General features: G+C 39.3%; 1 long non-coding RNA gene across 1 annotated transcript; it reads right to left on the bottom strand.

The window, feature by feature from the left end:
• Nucleotides 1–1772: 1772 nt before the first annotated feature.
• On the bottom strand, nt 1773–17780 carry LOC132067049 (uncharacterized). Its single transcript, XR_009416997.1, has 2 exons — nt 17251–17780; nt 1773–2022 (listed from the first exon to the last, which is right to left on the bottom strand). It is a non-coding gene; the product is annotated as an uncharacterized LOC132067049 (long non-coding RNA).
• Nucleotides 17781–19726: the final 1946 nt, after the last annotated feature.

Below are 19726 nucleotides of genomic sequence, written 5' to 3'. Positions count from 1 at the left end.
TAGTGTTTTGACTAGATTGATTTTAGAGGAGGCTCACAATTCCAGATACTCCATTCATCCTAGTGCTTCAAAGATGTATCGTGACTTGAGACAACACTTTTGGGGGAGTAGGATGAAGAAAGACATAGTGGATTTCATTTTCCAGTGTTTGAAATGCCAGCAAGTTAAATATGAGTACTAGAGACTGGGTGGTCTGACTCAGTAGATGCCCATTCCTGAATGGAAGTAGGAGAGGATTTCGTGATTGGTCTACCAAAGACTTTGGGCAAGTTTGATGCCATTTGGGTTATTGTTGATAGGTTGGCTAAGTCCGCGCACTTCATTCCAGTTCAGACGACCTACAACGCGGAGAAGTTGGCTAAGATCTACATCAGAGAGATTGTCAGAGTGCATGGGGTGCCCATTTCCATCATTTCAGACAGAGGCCCTCAGTTCACTTCCCATTTATGGAGGACTTTGCAGAAGGAATTGGAGACTTAGTTTGACCTTAGTACTGAATTTCACCCGCGGACTAATGGTCAGTCCAAGAGGACTAGTCAAGTGTTGGAGGATTTTTTGCAGCTTGTGTGAATGAATTTGGTTGTCATTGGGACCAATTCTTACCTTTGGTAGAGTTCGTGTACAACAACAGTAATCGCTCGATTATATCGTATTACCTTTGGTAGAGTTCGCGTACAACAATAGTAATCGCTCGATTATCGATATAGCTCTGTTTGAGGCTTTGTATTGTAGGAGATGTTGTTCTCCGATTGGTTGGTTCGATGCATTCGAGGTGAGACCGTGGGGTAAGGACTTGTTGAGAGATTTCTTGGATAAGGTGAAACTAATTCAGGAAAAGCTTCTGTAACGACCCGCTAAGTCGTTATGGGGGGTGACTTAGAAAACTAGACCTCTGTTGGCAATTTCGAGGCCGTAGGTGAGTTCGTAGAGTGATTTTATGTGTCTATGCATGTTTTGTTTGCGTCTGTAGGGCCTTGGATTGGCGTTGGAATTTTTGGGTGAAAACTGGTGTATAAACCCGAGCTACTGGTCAAAATGGACCGTTGCAGTGGGTATGGGACCACGACAGCGGGTCTGTCGTGACAGGGGTAGGGGGTCACCACCGTGGGGAGGCGGGACTTTAATGAGGTCTGCCATAACGGGAGCTTTCCCGCTATAGCGAGATCGCTACAGCGAGGTCTTGACCGCTGTAGTGGTCGACGAAAGGCGTTAATCCGTGTTTTATATTCTTTATTCCGAACCCATTCACCACATAACGCCAAAACAGTTTCCAAGAACTGTTGTGGCGAAAATTTAAGGCTAAGGCTAAAGTGCTCTTAAAAGGTAAATCTCAACCCTTGACTTTGTTAATTCCATCATCATGTTAGATCCCATGATTAGTTAAAGGTCCGTTAATGGTGAATGAAAGGGCTAAAACCATAGAACTTAAGAAACCCTTGAATAATGAATGTGTTGTTGAATTTATCGTTGTTTAATCATCTAAGAGTATATATTGTCACTTCCTAGGATGAGAACTTGTCTATTAATGATGGAACTTGTTTAATGTGACCTAGGGTTTCATTAAGATGATAGCTTTAGCATAAAAACTGCTTGTAGAGGAATTTCACCTATTAGAAAACCCATGAACGGATAGAATATGATTATGTCATGACCCAATTTCACAAGGTTGCGCGGGCACCTACCTATCCCACCTTGGTCGACGAACCCTTAATTCAACATTCACAAACCCACAATATATATAGCGAAAGAAAATAAGGCAACAAAGCCTGTCATTTGAATATATAATAAATGCGGAAGTAATCATAAACCACCCCAGTATATGATCTGGTCACACAAGAGCACTAACTAAATACTACAAGTCTGAAGATGAAAAAGTCTCAATATACAATTGTCTCGAAATAAGAGTAAGACAAGTAAGTAAGGAAAAGAACATCCGGGCAGCGGCCGTCATCGTGCTCACCCCCGGAATGACTGCGCCTCGCCGATCAGCCGCGAGGGGAAAGTGTGAACCTGTCTAATACTCTACATCCATAAAAGAATGCAGCAAGCGTAGGTTAGTACAAAACAACAGTACTGGCAGATATCATAGGCCGACTAAGACTAGTTGGCATATATAAAGACAATAAGGTAAAAGAAAACGAGTAAAAACGAGTAAACGATAAAGTACAAGTCATGCTTTTCCACGTAATCACCGTTCATATCAAACCTTATGTTATAGCAACTAATCTCAATTATTCCAGCTATTCACATATATCAAATAAGTCCACTAGTACGATCCAACCAACGTAGTCTAACTCATAAACAAGCAAGAAGTATAATCAAAGCAATGCAATGTGAGGTATGAATGCAATGTGATGCAATGCAATGCCTGTACTCTTGTACTCCGATGTCGGAATACCTCCACGCCTCCTCAGCACAACCCATAGGGGACCCGCGAAGTCCAAGCACCGTCACTCCGCACACAACTCAGAGGACCAAATATCCGAAAGTCTCATAATATTAGTGTTCCATATCAGTCACTCCACACACAGCTCAGAGATGACTCAGTATCCAATATGTCTCAGAAAATATCGGTCACTCCGCACACAGCCCAGAAATGACTCAATATCCCATGCAATAATGTATGCAGTATGAATATGATGCAAGTACAATATCAATGAATCATATCAACCAACCGTGCCATGCAGGGGCACACAAGTGATATAGTCATCAAAGCAACGAGATAAACCACAATGGAGTCACAACTCTCAATTCTACTAATAATCAAGTCTCACAATATCATAGTCATCAATGTTTCCTCTCATTTCTATGATCAGTACCAATCACAAAGCCTAACAATTTAGTATAAGTATCCCCATCTCGGCCATTCTGTATCACACAGCCTAGCATAACCTTTTATCCCGTGTCACAAGCCTAGGATGACTCAATAATCTATATGCCATGAATATGAGTATGAATATGGAACCATGCAAGTACAATCCATGAACAATATAAAGTTCAAGCCGTGCCAATCATAGTGCACCAATATCACAAATGATACACAACCATGCCATACAAAGCGCACCAATATCATCAACAATGATCCACAAAGTAATCATAACGAATCTCCAATTTCCATAACAATAACGATCAAATATCCCAAGATTGCTATACTAATAACAAGGCGTACACTAAGTACTAGTATCAATATCAAGAAATTTCGTCCTTCCGTTTGACTCCAAATTCACAAACAATCCATCAATTTATACACAACATACCTAACAAGGTCCTATGGAGTCTACAAGCCACAAGCCCGATTAAACAAGTCACAAGCAATACCAAACCCTAAGGCAACATCTAACCCAAACTTTATACCCGAAGTTTTACATGAATCTCTGACAGTATTATCTAATTATACTCTTCGCTAGTCGAAGTCTCACCACAAAGGTAAGTTGTAACCCACTTGGTAGGCCGAGCAGCAATCTCGAGTCAAACTTGTGCCCTTCCTTTACGTTGAGCCTCAAGGTAATCAAAGTCTACCATATTTGAACGCGGAATTAGAAATAAGAAGAAGGCATTTAATAACTTAACTCTTATTAAATCCCCAAATTCCAACCAAAAAACTAGGGTTCATAAATTAATAAAGTGAAAATAATAATCTCAAGCTCTCACTATGAAATTAGTGTTCTAGATGTTCGATTCCCATTAATAATCAACTAATTTAGTTAATAATTACTCAAAATTCGGATTATATAGAAAACCCCCAAATTTAGGTATAAACCCTAGCCTTTAATTCACAAATTAAGCCTTAGAAATGGAAGATTCAAGTTACTATAGCTATTATCCATCAATTCCATGCTTACCCAAGCTAAATCCACTAGCAAATCAAGGTTTTACAACCACAAGTTCATTATAGAAGAAAACCCCAAAACCCACTTAGCCTTCATACTCTTAGAAAGAATCTTAGCATAGATTAATGGTTAAGAGAAGTGAATAGATGATTCTAAGGTCAAGGATGTTACCTTTGTGAAGAACTAGTGGAAACCCTCTCAAAATCGCCTCCCAAGCTTAGAGATATAATAAATGAAATAATGACTTAAGGTTGGGGCTTTTAAAACTTAAAAATAGCAGATTCTGCTCGTCAGCAGCTGTTGCGGCCACCCGACACCAGATAAATTCTGGTGTCTTCCAAACTTGGAATCGACACTCGGAACCATCCCGGAACCTCCCGGTCACACACCAAATATGCAGATATACAGAAAAAGGCGCTAAGAACGCACTTGTGGCCTCGAAATTTCTATCGGAGGTCTCGTTGACCAAGCCAACCCCCGATACCTCATAACCAACTTCTCAACCTAAGTCCCAAAATGTATCCCAGTGCATTGGGAACCGAACCAGATATACACACAAGTTCTAAACGACCATCCGGACCTCTCAAAATCGACGAATTTCTGAAAAAGGTCTGTTTATCAAAAAGTCAATTTTGAGTCGACCATTTTTTGCTTTAAGCTCAATTTTCACAAAAAGTCACCCGAATCAAATCTAAACACCTCGGGAAGTGTGTCAACGGTCCCCTCTGGTCAAAAGTGAGCTAACCAAGCTTAGGAAAGGGTCAAAAGTGTTGGAGATGCAATAACGACCAAACGGGTCATTACAGATTATTGGGGTTGATATTATGATGAAATAATACTTAGTGATAGTTCACCAATTTGAAAGGGGTAGAAGTAGTTGAGTTCTCTTCCCCAAAGTGTTGTATTTTTTGAGTAGATGATTTGAATACTCATATAGCTCTATGTTTCTGGACTTTGAATGTTCTGAAGCTTTGCGAAAGGAGAAAGCTATCGCGAAGTGATTACATTGTTCCAGGTCTGCTTTGAGGTAGTTTACGGTCTACTTGAGTTAGACTTTGATTAATTGATTGTATGTAATATGAAATTCATAGGAGAAGCATGATTAGGGCTTCAGACATAAAGTGTTGTTGATAATTCCAACAGTTTGATATAGATTGATTAATTATATGATGAATTGATATGAAATGATAAAGAAGGAGTTCATATATACTCTTCTTGTTGACTTAGAGTAATCCCTTGTTCATGATTATTGATGAATTGATTTTTGAGTCTTGATATGACTTGTGATATGGTGACTTGTGTTCCCTGATATTGATTATTGATTGTTCACATTTCTTATTAATTGTGGAATGGAAATACATTATGATGAGAAAGATATATAAATATGAAAAGGCACATTTGACAGAGGGTGAGAATGTGGCCTAAGTTAAAGGCTCGTGATCCGAGGTAAGATTCCGAAGCCAGGGTACATGGATACCATGGGTCCCTTTCCGGTCATGGCTAATGGGTTAAACACTACCATTTAGCATGTGTGTACGGATACGTGACATAGTTGAGATAATTTGTGATTTACGATTGTGTTTGGTGATTACGTGGGTTGAGTACTCTTATTGATTTCTATTTGTGTGGATTTAGCTTATCCCTGTGTGGGCTAATATTTCGATGTTGGATGATTCATTTGATAGTTCTTGAAATTATGTGTTGTTGTGCTTATATGTCTATTTTATTGATTTTGTGATTGTATACATGATACTAGTCTTAGTCGGCCAATGATATATTCCAGTACATAGTGTTTGTACTGATACTACCTTCTTTGCATTCTTTTGAGCACAGATTGTGATCCAGAGACTTCTACGAGATCTCATATGGAGCTTGAGGCCAGTTTCCGATAGACTCGAGGGTGAGCTATTATCCATGCTAGGCCGCCTGAAGATCTTTCCTATTTTAGATGTCAACTTCATTTCAGACATTTATGTTATTTTAAATAGTGGTTGTTTCTTAGACTGTTATGTTAGATTCCTTGTACGATGACTTTCGGATTTTAGGGTTGTAATCGTTTAGACTTCCGCAGATTTTATTTAATTATGGCATGACTAGACTTTGGAGATATTTATACTTGCTATATCCTTGAATGCTTTAAATTTGCCTAAGCAATTTGATAATGTTGTGGATGGTTGGTTAAGTAGATTGTTCGCCCACTATGGGATTTGGGTGGGTGCCACTCATGGTTATTTGGGTTATGACAGCTTCTTGCAGCTCAAAGTAGGCAAAAGGTGTATGCGGACCATATGTGGTCCAGGATTTGGAGTTTATGGCTGGTGATCAGGTTCTATTGAAGGTTTCATCCATGAAGGGTGTGATGAGATTTGAAAGAAGGGCAAGTTAAGCCCGAGGTTCAATGGCCCTTTAGAGATTCTTCAACATGTTGGTGAGATGGCTTATGAGTTGGCTTTGCCACTAGGCTTGGCGGGTGTTCACCCGGTGATCCATGTTTCTATGTTGCAGAAATATCATTCAGTCGGGTCTTTTGACATCCAATAGGACTCGGTATTGTTAGATCGGAAACGGTCTTTTGAGGAGGACCTGGTAGCGATATTGGATAGGCAAGTGCGAAAGTTGAGATCAAAAACGAAACCTTCAGTGAAGTTGTAATGGAAAAACTGTCCAGTTGAGAAGGATACATGGGAAACTGAGGCTGATATGTGCAGTAGGTATCCCCAGCTTGTTACTCACTCAGGTACTTTCGTTCTCCATCTTTCTTTTCCATTCGAGGATGAACAGTTGTTTAATTGGTAACTGATGTAATGACTCGTTTGGTTGTTTTGGTCCTTTTGACCCATTTACCCGAGTTGATTCTTTCCCTCGCTGTGTTAGGGTGATTTTGAGCCCCGAGCCTGGGTGGCACGATTCCCGAGGTAGTCGAGATAGTGTTGATGAAATCTGAGGAATTTAGAAGCTTTTCAGTTGACTAAGTGAAAATGAGTTGACCAATAGTTGACTTTTGGGTTAACGAGTCTTTTTGGGATTTTCATCGATTCCATTAGTTTCGTAGGGTCGATTATAACTTGGAAGGGTGTTTGGTTCTGCTCCTGAGGCACTCAGAGGCGTTTTGTTCTTTGGGTTGGAAACTTGGTTTTGGGGGTTGATTAGGTCAAGATTACCTCGTTTGAGAATTCCGAGGGCGCGGATGCGTTCATAACATGTTTTTATAGTGGTTTGCATGCTTGGTTTGTATTCGGGAAGTCTCCGATGAGTGTTGGTTTCGGGTTAAAGTTAGTGAAAACCCAAAATTTTCGGGTTTCTAGTGTCCGCATGTGCGGACTTGGGGTCGCATTTGCGGGCCCTCCTATGCAGGACTTGGTCCGTAAATTCGAGATAGTGAGTTATGTATTGAGTTTGCATCCACGGATATTTCTCCTAGACGGATCCGCAGATGCGGTATCACTGAAAATCAGATTCTTAAAATCCCCAAATTCGATCTATTTCTTCCCATTCACCAAATTGGAGTTTAAGAGAGATTGAAGGGCAATTTTGTGGATATTTCTTGGGATTCGTCCTTTGGGTAAGCTTCCTACTTTCCTTTTATGTTATATCATCTTGATAATAAGGAATCTATGGTAGAAATCATGAGTTAGATGGAGGATTTGGGTTATAAACCCTAAAATGATTTTTAGCAATCCAAATGAGTTTTGTTGATTGATTCTTTGTTTCTAAACTTCAAATCAATGGGTAATTAGTTCCTAAGCTTGAAATCCTTCGTTTACTCTAGAATCTTGACATGGAAATCTAGGGTTTTTCTTTAAAATTAGGGGTTTTCGATTTTGAAGAAATTAATGCTGATTTGGGTTCGGATTGATATGATATTTGATATTTGGATTCCCTAGACCTTGGGTACCTAGATTTTCTAATAAATTTTCTATTTTACACTTGTGGGCCTAGGGTCCCCTTTTTAGGGTCGTTTTATGTCTTTACAGGTATCATTAGCCTCGTAATCTAATGTAGAACAGTAATTTGCTCGACTTTGATCATTCGGAAGCTCTCCAAAAAGGGAAGGCTCTGTTGGACTAGTACGTGGAACCTGCTCGGCTTCGAGGTAGGTTACATTTTACCTACGAGTATGTTTATTTGTACTCACACTACAGTTGTTGCACTGTTTCTTGAGTGCAGAGTTTGCGGTTAGCGCCTGTTCCCGTCCTCGCGAGTGATCCCAAGGCTACCTGATAGAGATTTCAGGGTGAGGTACTTGCCAGTTCTGCCTCTGCCACTGAAGACTCTTCTTTTATATAGCTATCTTTATGATCGTTCCAGATACTAATTAAAGTAGCACGAAAGAATGAAAGAAAGTGAAGTTTCCTAAATGTCCCATAGCCTCTCGCAGATAAGTATGGAGCTCATCGTACCGATCCATGAGACTTTAGTAGACACGCTCTTGTATTATAGACCGGGTAACTTAAGGCTCTGATACTAACTTGTCACGATCCAATTTCACTAAGTCACGTGGGCACCTACCAATCCCACCTCGGTAGGTGAACCCTTAAGAAGAAGAAGAAGAAGAAGAAGGAGAAGGAGAAGGAGAAGGAGAAGGAGCAGGAGGAGGAGCAGGAGGAGGAGGAGGAGGAGGAGGAGGAAGACGAAGAGGAAGAGGAAGACGAAGAAGAGGACGAGGAGAAGGAAGAAGAGGACGAGGAGAAGGAAGCGGGGAGGAGGAGGAGGAGGAGGAGGAGGAGGAGGAGGAGGAGGAGGAGGAGGAGGAGAAGGAGAAGGAGAAGAAGAAGAAGGAGAAGGAGAAGAAGAAGAAGAAGAAGAAGAAGAAGAGCAGGAGCAGGAGCAGGAGCAGGAGCAGGAGAAGGAGAAGGAGCAGGAGAAGGAGAAGGAGAAGGAGAAGAAGCAGGAGAAGAAGGAGAAGGAGGAGAAGAAGAAGGAGAAGAAGGAGAAGAAGGAGAAGGAGAAGGAGAAGTAGAAGTAGAAGCAGAAGCAGAAGGAGAAGCAGAAGGAGAAGGAGAAGAAGGAGAAGGAGGAGAAGGAGGAGGAGAAGGAGGAGAAGAAGAAGAAGGAGGAGGAGAAGAAGAAGAAGAAGAATCAAGAATCAAGAAGAAGAATCAAGAAGAAGAAGAAGAATCAAGAAGAAGAAGATAAAGTAACATAAGTCTGACATATGAATATATAATAAATGAGAAAGTAAATCAAAAACCACCCCAGTATCTAGTCTGGTCATGTAAGAGCATCTAACTAAAATCTATAAGTCCGGAACTAATAATAATACATCTATAGTCTAAATAATGTCTCAGAGTATCAAAGTAAGACATAATAGCAGAAAAGTCTTCGGGTAGCGAAGCGTCCACATGCTCACCTCAACAGACTCGAATCAAAAGCCTCAAACTCTTAGCCACGAAGGGTAGACGTCGATCCCACCTGATACTCAGCATTCATAAAAGAATGAAGCAAGTGCTGGTCAGTACAAACAACAAGTACTAGTAGGTATCATAGGCCGACCAAGATTAGCTAACATATACCAAGAGAATAAAGTAAGATAAACAGGTAAATCAACAAGGTATAAATCAACATGAGCCAGTAACCAAGTATAAGTCATCACCTATGTTATAGCATCTAAACCCAACTGTGCCAAGTCTCAGTACATCGAATCCAAATTCGTATACCACAATTATACCACAAAAATATGACAAGAAGCCAAAGGTATAATCCAATGCAATAATGTATGAAATATGGATGCAAGGCATATGCACCGATACACGTGTCCTCCAATGATGGAACATCACATCTCGTCAGCAAAACCCATGAGGGACACGCGAAGTCAACGTACCATTCTCTACGATTCCAGTAACCACCTCGACAATCGCTAGTAGCACTTATACCTCAATTTCGGGATAAACATCGAACATCGGTCCTCATGTCACTCTCATCCAACTGAGCCCAGCTCATAATAATGTTTCCTTGTATATCATCAATGTATCAACAATATATCATGAAGGATGAGTGTTACACCTCAAACATTTCGTGTTGTTGTGCTGTGAATAGACTAACGCAAGCTTAAGGTGAACATGAAGTCCATATGACCTTAAGGAGGGTATTTAGTAGCTTAAGGGGTGTAATACAAGATTTTTGAAGTATTACGAATTGGAGAAATTAAGTTAGTCGAAGGATGTAAAGTATAAGTTGTGTTTGGGGAAGGCTTTGCAATCATCGAGTTAATGATTATTTAGTAATATCTTGAGGAGAAGCTATAGGGCTCCTTAGATGGTTAATGAAGTGTTATACAAGTTCCAAGAAGGTTCCATAAGGATTTAAGATCGAACGAATCAACGAGAACAATTTCGGAAAAATTGAGTTATACGACCACTTATATGGTCCGTATAAGGGTCCGTATAACCTTTCCAGAGAAGGTCAATCCCTGGTGGGATTACACGGTCACTTATACGGACCGTATAGTATAACCAAGATGGGCAGCTTTATTTTTTTGTTATAAATAGATGACCCAAGTTCATTTTTTCATTTCCCATCTTGTCCACAACTCTTGAGAGCTCTATAACATTCCCCACACCATATCAACACAAACCCAAGAGAAATCAAAGGTTAAATACTAAGAACCAAGACAATCAAGTGCAAAGAAGCTCACTAGAGTTTGTAGAAGTCAAGACTCCCTTTGGTATTGAAGTTGGGGTTTCTCTCAAGTGAAGTATATCCTTCCAAAGTTCATCCAAAGGTGAGTTTTACATTCATTCCATGTTGTTAGAAGTATTTGGTTGTTGAATAACTTGGATGAGGGAAGAAAATAGAAGATGGATTTCAAATATGGATTTAATGATATTTTTGGGTTGTAACTTAACTTGAATCATAATTCTTAGTATGCTATGAGTATAACCTTGTTGTGGGTGGTACTAATGATATTGAGGAAGTATTATATGTAAATGAATATGGTGTTGTGTTGTAGTTATTGTTTTGGATGACATTGAAAGGGAGTTTTGATAATTGAACAATGTTTAGCTTGAAGAAGTCTATTGATTATGATATTATGGACGTTGCTATTGATGTTTGGGAGTTGTTTATTATATGAAGAAAGTTAACGAAACAAAGGAAATGATGTCCAAATTCCGTTAGCTCTTAGTTGCTCTAGTTTAACTTAAGCATGTCCACAATGACCTAACCTTAGTACGAATTCTCTTGAATGTAGAGTCGTGAGCTTAGAAAGAGAACTTTTAGTCGTTAAGGAGATGCAAAGGTATGTTAAGGCTAGTTCCTTTCTTTCAAAGGCATGACTCCTATATTACAATTTCCTCTCTACATTTCCATGACCATCTTACATCCCAAAAGTTGAAAGTTAAAGATTCTTAAGAGCTTCTTATGAGAAAGAGATAAGATGTGTTCTATGATAATGATGAGGATGATGATGATGATTCTATTTCTAGAGATTTCAAAGCTTATGAATTGATGCTATTATGAGCTTAATGATCTTATTTAATAATTTCCCCGATGTTATTCATTGTTGCCCATCCCACCTCATGATACTAGTTCCTTCAAGGTGAGATATAGCGATGATGATTGTTCCATAATATAATCGGAGGTTACCGACCTTATGTCACTCCGATAGATTTGTATCTTTCACTTGGGCTCTCATGCATGCTTTATGTTATGTATATGTGAGGTTACACCGTGCCTAGTTTGCCAGGAAAACACCACTACGATGGGCGTAGTGGGCGGCTATGATGATAATTACTCTGTGCCTAGTTGGCGAGGCAGTCACCACTAGTGGACGGCATGAGATGATTGCCCCGGACGCGGGAGGCCTGGACGCGGGCTAATGATGATCACACCGTACCTATATGGTCGGGCAATTTATATATGTATATATGATATGATGATGTTTTAAATATAAAGTTAGCATGCATGACTCCGCCTTAAGAGGCGATCAGTTACAGGTTATCTCTTCATCTTATGCTCTCTTATTTCTTGATTATGTTGTTATACATGTCTTATATACTCAGTACATTATTTGTACTGACGTCCTTTCTTTTATGGACGTTGCGTTCATGCCCGCAGGTAGACAGGGAGACAACACAAATACTTAGGAGCTTTATCAGCAGATACACAGTAGCACTCCACTACTCCGAAGTTGCAGTTTATTGGTATATTCTTTTGTGTACATATTTGGGGCATGGTGGGGTCCTGTCCCGTCCTTATGATTTCAGTATTCCAGTTAGAGGCTCGTAGACATATGTGGGTAATAGATGTTTTATGATCTCAGTAGTGCATATTTTGTATGTCATTTCGTAGCCTCGTGGCTTCTGTATATATATATATGTGTGTGTGTGTGTGTGTGTGTGTGTGTGTGTGTGTGTGTTTTGAGAGATATTTGAAGATCATTTCATAATAAGTTCTGCGTTGAGAATGGTGTATGTTCAGGTTGAGTCTGAAGATAAGTATGATAAGCAGTGCTCGGTAGGCTAGCTCCGGGTACCCGTCATGGCCCTCTAGTTGGGTCGTGATAATGAGAATGCGTGCAATGTATGAGCTCAATGTCAATAATCAAACCAATCTCAACAGTACCACACATGGGCACACCAACATTATCAATAAAAAGGCTACACAATAAGCCACAATAGTATCACAATCCTCATCTCAAAACAGCAACAAGTAAGGTGCTACAATATCATCATCAAGATATATCACTAGTCACCAATATCTACTATCTCTACATGGCAACGAGCCAACAACAAATAGGAAAAAATAAGTCACAAGGGAGAGGGTTTTACCATGCATTGTGATGCTTCAAGGCTGGGTCTTGGTTGTGTTCTTATCCAAAAAGGGAAGGTCATAGCCTATGCTTCCAGGAAATTGAAGCTGTACGAGAAGAACTACCCTATTCATGACTTGGAGTTAGCGGCGGTAGTTTTGATTTCAAGATTTGGAGACACTATCTCTATGGCATGCATTGCGAGGTTTTCATCGATCATAAGGGTCTTCAGCATCTATTCAACCAAAAGGATATGAACATGAGGCAGCGAAGATGGTTAGAGTTACTCAAGGATTATGATATGTCTATCCTTTGTTATCAGGGCAAGGCCAATGTGGTCGCGAATGCCTTGAGTCAGAAATCAGTAAGTATGGGTAGTCTTGCTTGACTCCAGGTTGGGGAGAGACCTTTGGCTAGAGAGATTCATAGTTTGGCAAATTCTTTAGTTAGGCTTGATATTTCTGAACCTGGACGAGTTCTTGCTTGTGTGGAGGCGCATTCCTCTTTGTTGGAGCAGATTTGGGCTCAGCAGTTTGATGATCCAAAGTTGTGCAAAATTAGTGATAAAGTGTTTAAAGGGAAGGCTTGTGGAGGCAAAGCTTGATGAAGAAGGGATTTTGAGGATTAAAGGATGAGTATGTGTGCCTCGGACTTGCACTTTGACTATTTTGATTATGGAGGAGGCCCACAGCTCGAGGTATTCTATTCACCCTGGTGCTATGAAAATGTATCAAAATTTGAAGCAACACTATTGGTGGTGTAGCATGAAGCGTGATATTGTTAAGTTTGTGTCTGAGTGTTTGAATTGTCAACAAGTGAAGTATGAGCATTAAAAGCCTGGTGGGATTTCTCAAAGGAAGCCCATTCCTGAGTAGAAATGGGAAAGGATAGCCATGGACTTTGTGGTAGGTTTACCACGAACTTTGGGTAAGTTTGACTCCGTTTGGGTGATTCTGGATCGTTTGACTAAGTCAGCTCATTTCATTCCTGTTCAGATGACTTATACTTCTGAGTAGCTGGCTAAGATCTACATTCGTGAGATTCTTCATTTGCATGGAGTGTCGTTGGCATTATTTCTGCTAGAGGGAATCAGTTCACCTCTTACTTGTAGAAGTATTTGCAAAGGGAGTTGGGTACTCGGGTTGAGTTAAGCCCAACATTTCATCCCCAGACTGATGGTCAGTCCAAGAGTACTATCCAGGTTTTGGAAGATATGTTGAGAGCATGCGTGATTGATTTTGGTGGTCATTGGGACCAATTCTTGCCTTTGGCTGAGTTTGCTTACAATAACAGTTATCATTCGAGTATTGAGATGGCTCCGTTTGAGGCCTTGTATGGTAGGAGATGTCGATCTCCCATTGGATGGTTTGATTCTTTTGAGGTGAGGCCTTAGGGTATGGACTTGCTTAGAGATTCGTTGGATAAAGTGAAGATTATTCAGGAGAGGCTTCTCACCGCTCAGAGTCGGCAAAAGAGTTACGCGGATCGGAGAGTTCGTGATTTAGTGTTTATGGTGGGTGATCGGGTCTTGCTTAAGGTTTCACCCATGAAGGGTGTGATAAGGTTTGGAAAGAAAGGAAAGTTGAGTCCTCGTTACATTAGTCCTTTTGAGATTATTCAGAGAGTTGGAGATGTTGTGTATGAGTTAGCACTACCTCCTGGTTTGTCAAGTGTTCATCCGGTGTTTCATGCTTCTATGCTCAAAAAGTATGTTTCGGATAGTTCTCATGTGATTAGATAGGATTCGGGGATGCTTGATCAGAATTTGTCCTATGAAGAGGATCCGATTTCTATCTTAGATCGTTAGATTCGCAAGCTGAGATCCAAAGAAATTGCTTCAGTGAAGGTTCAGTGGAGATGTCTTCCGGTGGAGGAGGCTACTTGGGAGACCTAGTTGGATATGAGGGCGAACCACCCTCAGCTTTTTGAAGCCCCAGGTACGTCTTTTCCCTTTTCTTGTCTTTGATGTTCGAGGATGAACATGTGTTTTAGTGGTGGATAATGTAACGCCCCGCTAGCTAATTTTGGTTGCTTTCGTATTTCTGCCTATTTTGCCCTTGTGAAACCTCCCTTTTGCTTGTTTTCAGAATTTGCTAAGTTGAGTAATCTTTTAGTACTAGGTTGACTTTAGGCATCTTCGAGGGTAATTTCATTTTTTCGGGATTTTTGTCGGTTCCATTAGCTTCGGAACGTCGAATATAGGCTGTTTGAGTATTTTGTTCAGTTCCCGAGAGTCTTAGGGGTATTTTGGTCATGTGGTTGGAAAGTTGATTTTTGCCCGTTCGGGGTTGACTAACGAGACCTCTTTTGGGAATTCCGAGAGCGCGAGTGGGTTCTTAGTGCGTTTTTACAAGTGTCTGTATATTTGGTTTGTCTCGAGGAGGTTCCGGGAGAGTCTCGGGATTTCAGGTGTTGAGAGTCAAAAATCAGATTTTTGCTGGTTTCTAGTGTATGCGCAGGTGCGAGAGGGCCTCGCCCTTACAGATCCGCTCCAGCGAGTGGAGGCTCGCAGGAGCGAGACACTATGGACTTGGTCACGGTCCGCCCCTGCGAAGACTTTCCCGCAGAGCGCGTGCACTAAAGCGAGTTGCGGAGCCGAGATATTTTGAGGGCTTCGCTGAGGCGAGGTTGGTTCTGCCGGTGTGAACTTAAATGCGCAAGTGCGCAAATCGCTTAGCAGAATGTGGTCTTTAGTGTGTTCTTCGTTTAGAATCCCATTCGAAAACCCCTAAGTTTGAGAGCATTATTGGAGGAGAATTGAAGGTAATTCAAGAAGGAATCATTGGGTAAGTATCCTAACTTGGTTTTATGATTATTTCAATGAGTTAGACCATTAATCCATGCTTAGAATGTTGAAATTAAGAGGTTTATGGAAGGGTTTTGGGAACCCAAATTGAGAATTGGGAATTGATCAATTGAGCATGAATTCGTAATTATTTATGGATGATCTTTGGTATATAAGTTATATGAAGCATAAGGATCATGATTTTAGGCTCAATTTATTGTTTTGCCCTTTTGGGTTTGGAATCCTAATTTTAGGGCTTATTTTGGGGGTTTTGGATTATGTAGCAATATGGATGTTGTTGGACTCGTGGTCTAACGCATATTCCGTATTTGACTAGACAGAGTGGCAAGAGGTGTCATGAATCGAGTTTCAACATTCTGGGCATGTTGAGACCTTGAACTCTTTCTTGAATGTGTGTGCTGGTTGAAATGAATCTAATAAGGTGTAATTGGGCGAATTAAGGGGGCTCCGATACTAGTGAGGTGACGAGCACTAGTATCAGATGCCGGCTATCACGTTATGGGTATCTGTGTAATCCCAATTGTATAGTTGGTCTGAATGCCATGCTTTGGGCACTAGTTGATAGAATAGTACGATCCTTTGAGATCCGTGATTGGGGTCCGAAGCCCGTACTTTATGTCTTTTATCATTATTGTTTGCCTTTCTTGTCTGTTAGTGTGCATATCACTTATACATATATCCTCGTTGAAATGAAAAGAAGTAAAAAAGGTGAAGCCTTTATGGTATTATGAGCATGAGAATGGATTCCATGTATTGATACTTGTTCTTAACTTGATACATGCCATATTCATAATTTACATATATTCATGCATACGATTTAAGGATATGATTGTGAGTCCGATGGGATCTTATTCCGGACGGTGATGATGTTTGGCACGTTCTATTAGTACTTGATCCCGGTTGGCTAAGAGACAGGTTATTTGAGATATGATATGATTGAGGCCGTAATCCGAGGGAACTACTAGAGCTGCGATATATGGGCCTCATGAGCCCCCCATGGGTCACGATTCTTTAATATTCGAACATGTGTATATCGGGAAGTGGAAATAAAGGCCTTGCATGGCATTGCATATCATTCATCCATTTTCTACATTTTTGGTATTTGTTGGCCTTAACTTGAAAATCTGTATGTTACGTGGATTTAGCTGTTATTATGATTTTCTTGTATTTGGACTAATCGCGGACAAGTGTGGTTGTGACGTCGAATACCAACCCTCGTCTTCGTTCTGGAAAGGGTCGGTCAACGATGCATGTTGAGTACCCATTGTTTATTGTACTCACGCTACACTTGCTGCACCTTTCTTTGTGTGCAGACTCGATCCCTAATACTAGTGGAGGCCGCAACTACCAAGTTCCCTGTTAGAGCTGCTCGTTGAGATTCGGGGGTGAGTTTCATGGCTTTTGGATGGCTCCAGATTTCTCCTTATCTATATTTCACTGTCTTTCTTATTTTCATACAACTTATGATGTATTAGACTCGTATTACTCTTAGTTGGTCCTTGTATTATGGTGACATCTGATTATGGGGGTTTAATTGTAATAACTACTTAGTATTTTATTAGAGATTTATTAAGACTTATGAAATGACTTGTATGCTTTATTTCCGCACTGAGATTTCGTTATAATTATGGCTGCGTTGGCTTACTATTACGGTGGGACTAGTGCCATCACGACTTGGGATTTTGGGTCATGACAACACAACGTTGAAGAAAAAGAATCGCATAACTAACCGAACCAAAACAACACATTAACGAATATTACACTGTAAATTAAATAACGTAACTTGCAAACTTAAACTAAACTAAACTAATTACATAATTTAAATATGCAGAAGAAAAGACATAAATACAAAGAAGGAAAATTACCTTTTGTTGATGCAGCGACGGGGGCGACAAGCGTCGAGGATCACCTTTCTGCGACTTCACCGACTCAACAACTAACTCAGAACGAGTCGAAAAAATATTTAACTGATTCCGATAATTCAAGAACTCGGCTTATAAGAGAAATTTCTTGTTTAAAGTCAAGTAAATTGAAAAGATCAGAACTTGCGATGTTGAAAACTTTTTGTGGTTGTGAAAAACCTATTTAGGTGTGAGATCCTATTATTTTGTTGTCAAAAGCCTATTGTGAATGAAGAAAATGGGGTTCTATTTATAGAACCCTAAAACCCTAGGTTTGAGTAAAACTAACGATGTGGGACGGATGTCAAAGTGAAAATTCATGGGATTTTCTTTTGAAATCCAAATCTAGCCCCAAAGAAAAGAAGAAATAGAGTGAATTTAAATAAAATAGCAAAGGTTAACGTTTGGAGCTCAGATCGCTGGAGCAAAGTAACAAAAACAATAAAGTTGTTGCTTTGCTGGATTTCAAGAGAGACTTTGTTATGGTTCGTTCGTTTTCTCTGAAAAGTGAAGACGGAAGGAAAATGAAAGGGACTAAGGATTAATAGGGGTATGGGCTGGGTCATTGGTGTTGGGCCGGTGGTGTTGGATCTTTTGGGCTCAAAAAATGATTTAAATGAGGGCTGAATTGGGAGTTAAAATGTGGCTAGGATTGAATTTAAATCTTAACCTTTCCTTGTTTCAATTGTAACCAAAATTGTTAACGAGATAACCAATTAGGACTGATTTTGAAATCATTTTCCCTCAATTAAAACCATTCTTTAAGGCTACACCCAATTAAATTAAAGTTGAGACGAATCAATTATTCCATTAACTAATTAAGCTTCTTGACTTAACAAAGTAAAAGTATTTATTTGGTAAATGGACTAACTATAATAATTAAGTCATGAAAGACTAAATTGATAATTAAAAATACGTACCTGATTAAACACTTTTTTTTGGTATAAATCTATAAAATAGACATAACTAATACCTAAAATTATATGTACAATATACTTAATATATATTAGGATCTTTTGCCAAATGAAATGGTAAAATATCACCAAAAGCTGTTTTAGAAAGTATTTTCGATTTTTCTGAATAGTTCTTTTACTCTGTTTGTTATTCAAGAAGCTTGACTAATTAATTTGAATTTTGGAGGGAAAAAATCGGGTGTCAACAATCATTATATTATTAAAAAGAGGATAAATAACCAATAAACTTCTCCCAAATCCATTTGAAAAATAAAAACAAACCTGACTTTTCAATACCTTAAGTTGATTGTACAAAATTCCAAATTTAAGAATATGATAAGATTTTAGGACTTAGTATAAGATAATATAATTTTTAATTAAATTTTTAAATCTATAAAGTTATGTATTCCTCAATCCCTAGTAATTAAATACTATTATATAGTTAGGGAAAGCTTTACCGTAAGAGAAGTCCAATCGTTGGCTCAAATTCGATTGCCAGAGAAATTAATGAATATCGACAATAGATTCAACTATGGGTGAAATTCCTAACTTAGTGATTTGTGAGAAACTTCACAATGGAAGAAGGGTTTGAGAATGTAGAGAGCTAAAGGAGTTTCGTTTTGCTTATCGTTGGGAAAAGATGAGTAGGAAGTGAGAAAAGAACTTTTGAAATTTGGGGCTTTTGGGGGGAGGAATTTAATGAAAAAGTAAAATTGGAGGGGGACTAAACAATAAAAAGATTAAAAGAAATTAAAAATATGTATTAAATGCAGGTTTGTACAGCAGTTTACTGCACAAATTTAAAAAAAAAAAAAAAAAATTGTAGGAGCCGAGATTCAAACTCGGGTCGCGACCGGTGAGCATCAGCTCAGGAGCTCTCCTACCAAATGAACTACTTTAGCAATTGTGTTTGATGGGTCCTTTTAAAATATATGATAGGTTTTTAAGGTATATAAATATATGTATATAAACTTTTTTCCGAAGTTACGGGGGCCACGCGTCCCCCACCCTTCAAGGTGGGTTCACCCCTGTTAGTCATCCATCCAGTAAAAAGGAATGTTTTAGGGAAATCATTTTAGGAATGTTCTATCCTTTTGATTTGTACTTTTTAAGAATTCTGTTTCTACATATTCTTTTTTCTTTTCCTCTTCTTGTTTTTCCTTTGCTCTTCCTCTCGTCGTTTAAGAAGTAGAATTCAAATAAGTTGTGGACCCTAAAATAAAAGGGTTGATTGGAAAAAAAGATTGTTAGTGTTGAGAAGCAAATTTAAGCAAGTTTTTCATTGATAAGGGGACATCTGAGATCAAATTTAAGCTAAGGGAAAATTTGTCTTATTTTCCATAATTTAGGGGGAAATTGAGTCATTCCACTAACGATAAGGGTATATTTAGGACCAAATTATGGAGGATGAAGTTATTCTATTTTCAATAGTTAAGGGATATTTTTGGCCCTTTTCCCTTTTCTTTTCGGTTCATATGCTTACATTG

The sequence above is a fragment of the Lycium ferocissimum genome, chromosome 8 (genome assembly GCF_029784015.1).
Source record: "Lycium ferocissimum isolate CSIRO_LF1 chromosome 8, AGI_CSIRO_Lferr_CH_V1, whole genome shotgun sequence".
In the NCBI taxonomy this organism is placed as follows: Eukaryota; Viridiplantae; Streptophyta; class Magnoliopsida; order Solanales; family Solanaceae; genus Lycium; species Lycium ferocissimum.
This window is presented reverse-complemented; position numbering and strand designations above follow the sequence as displayed.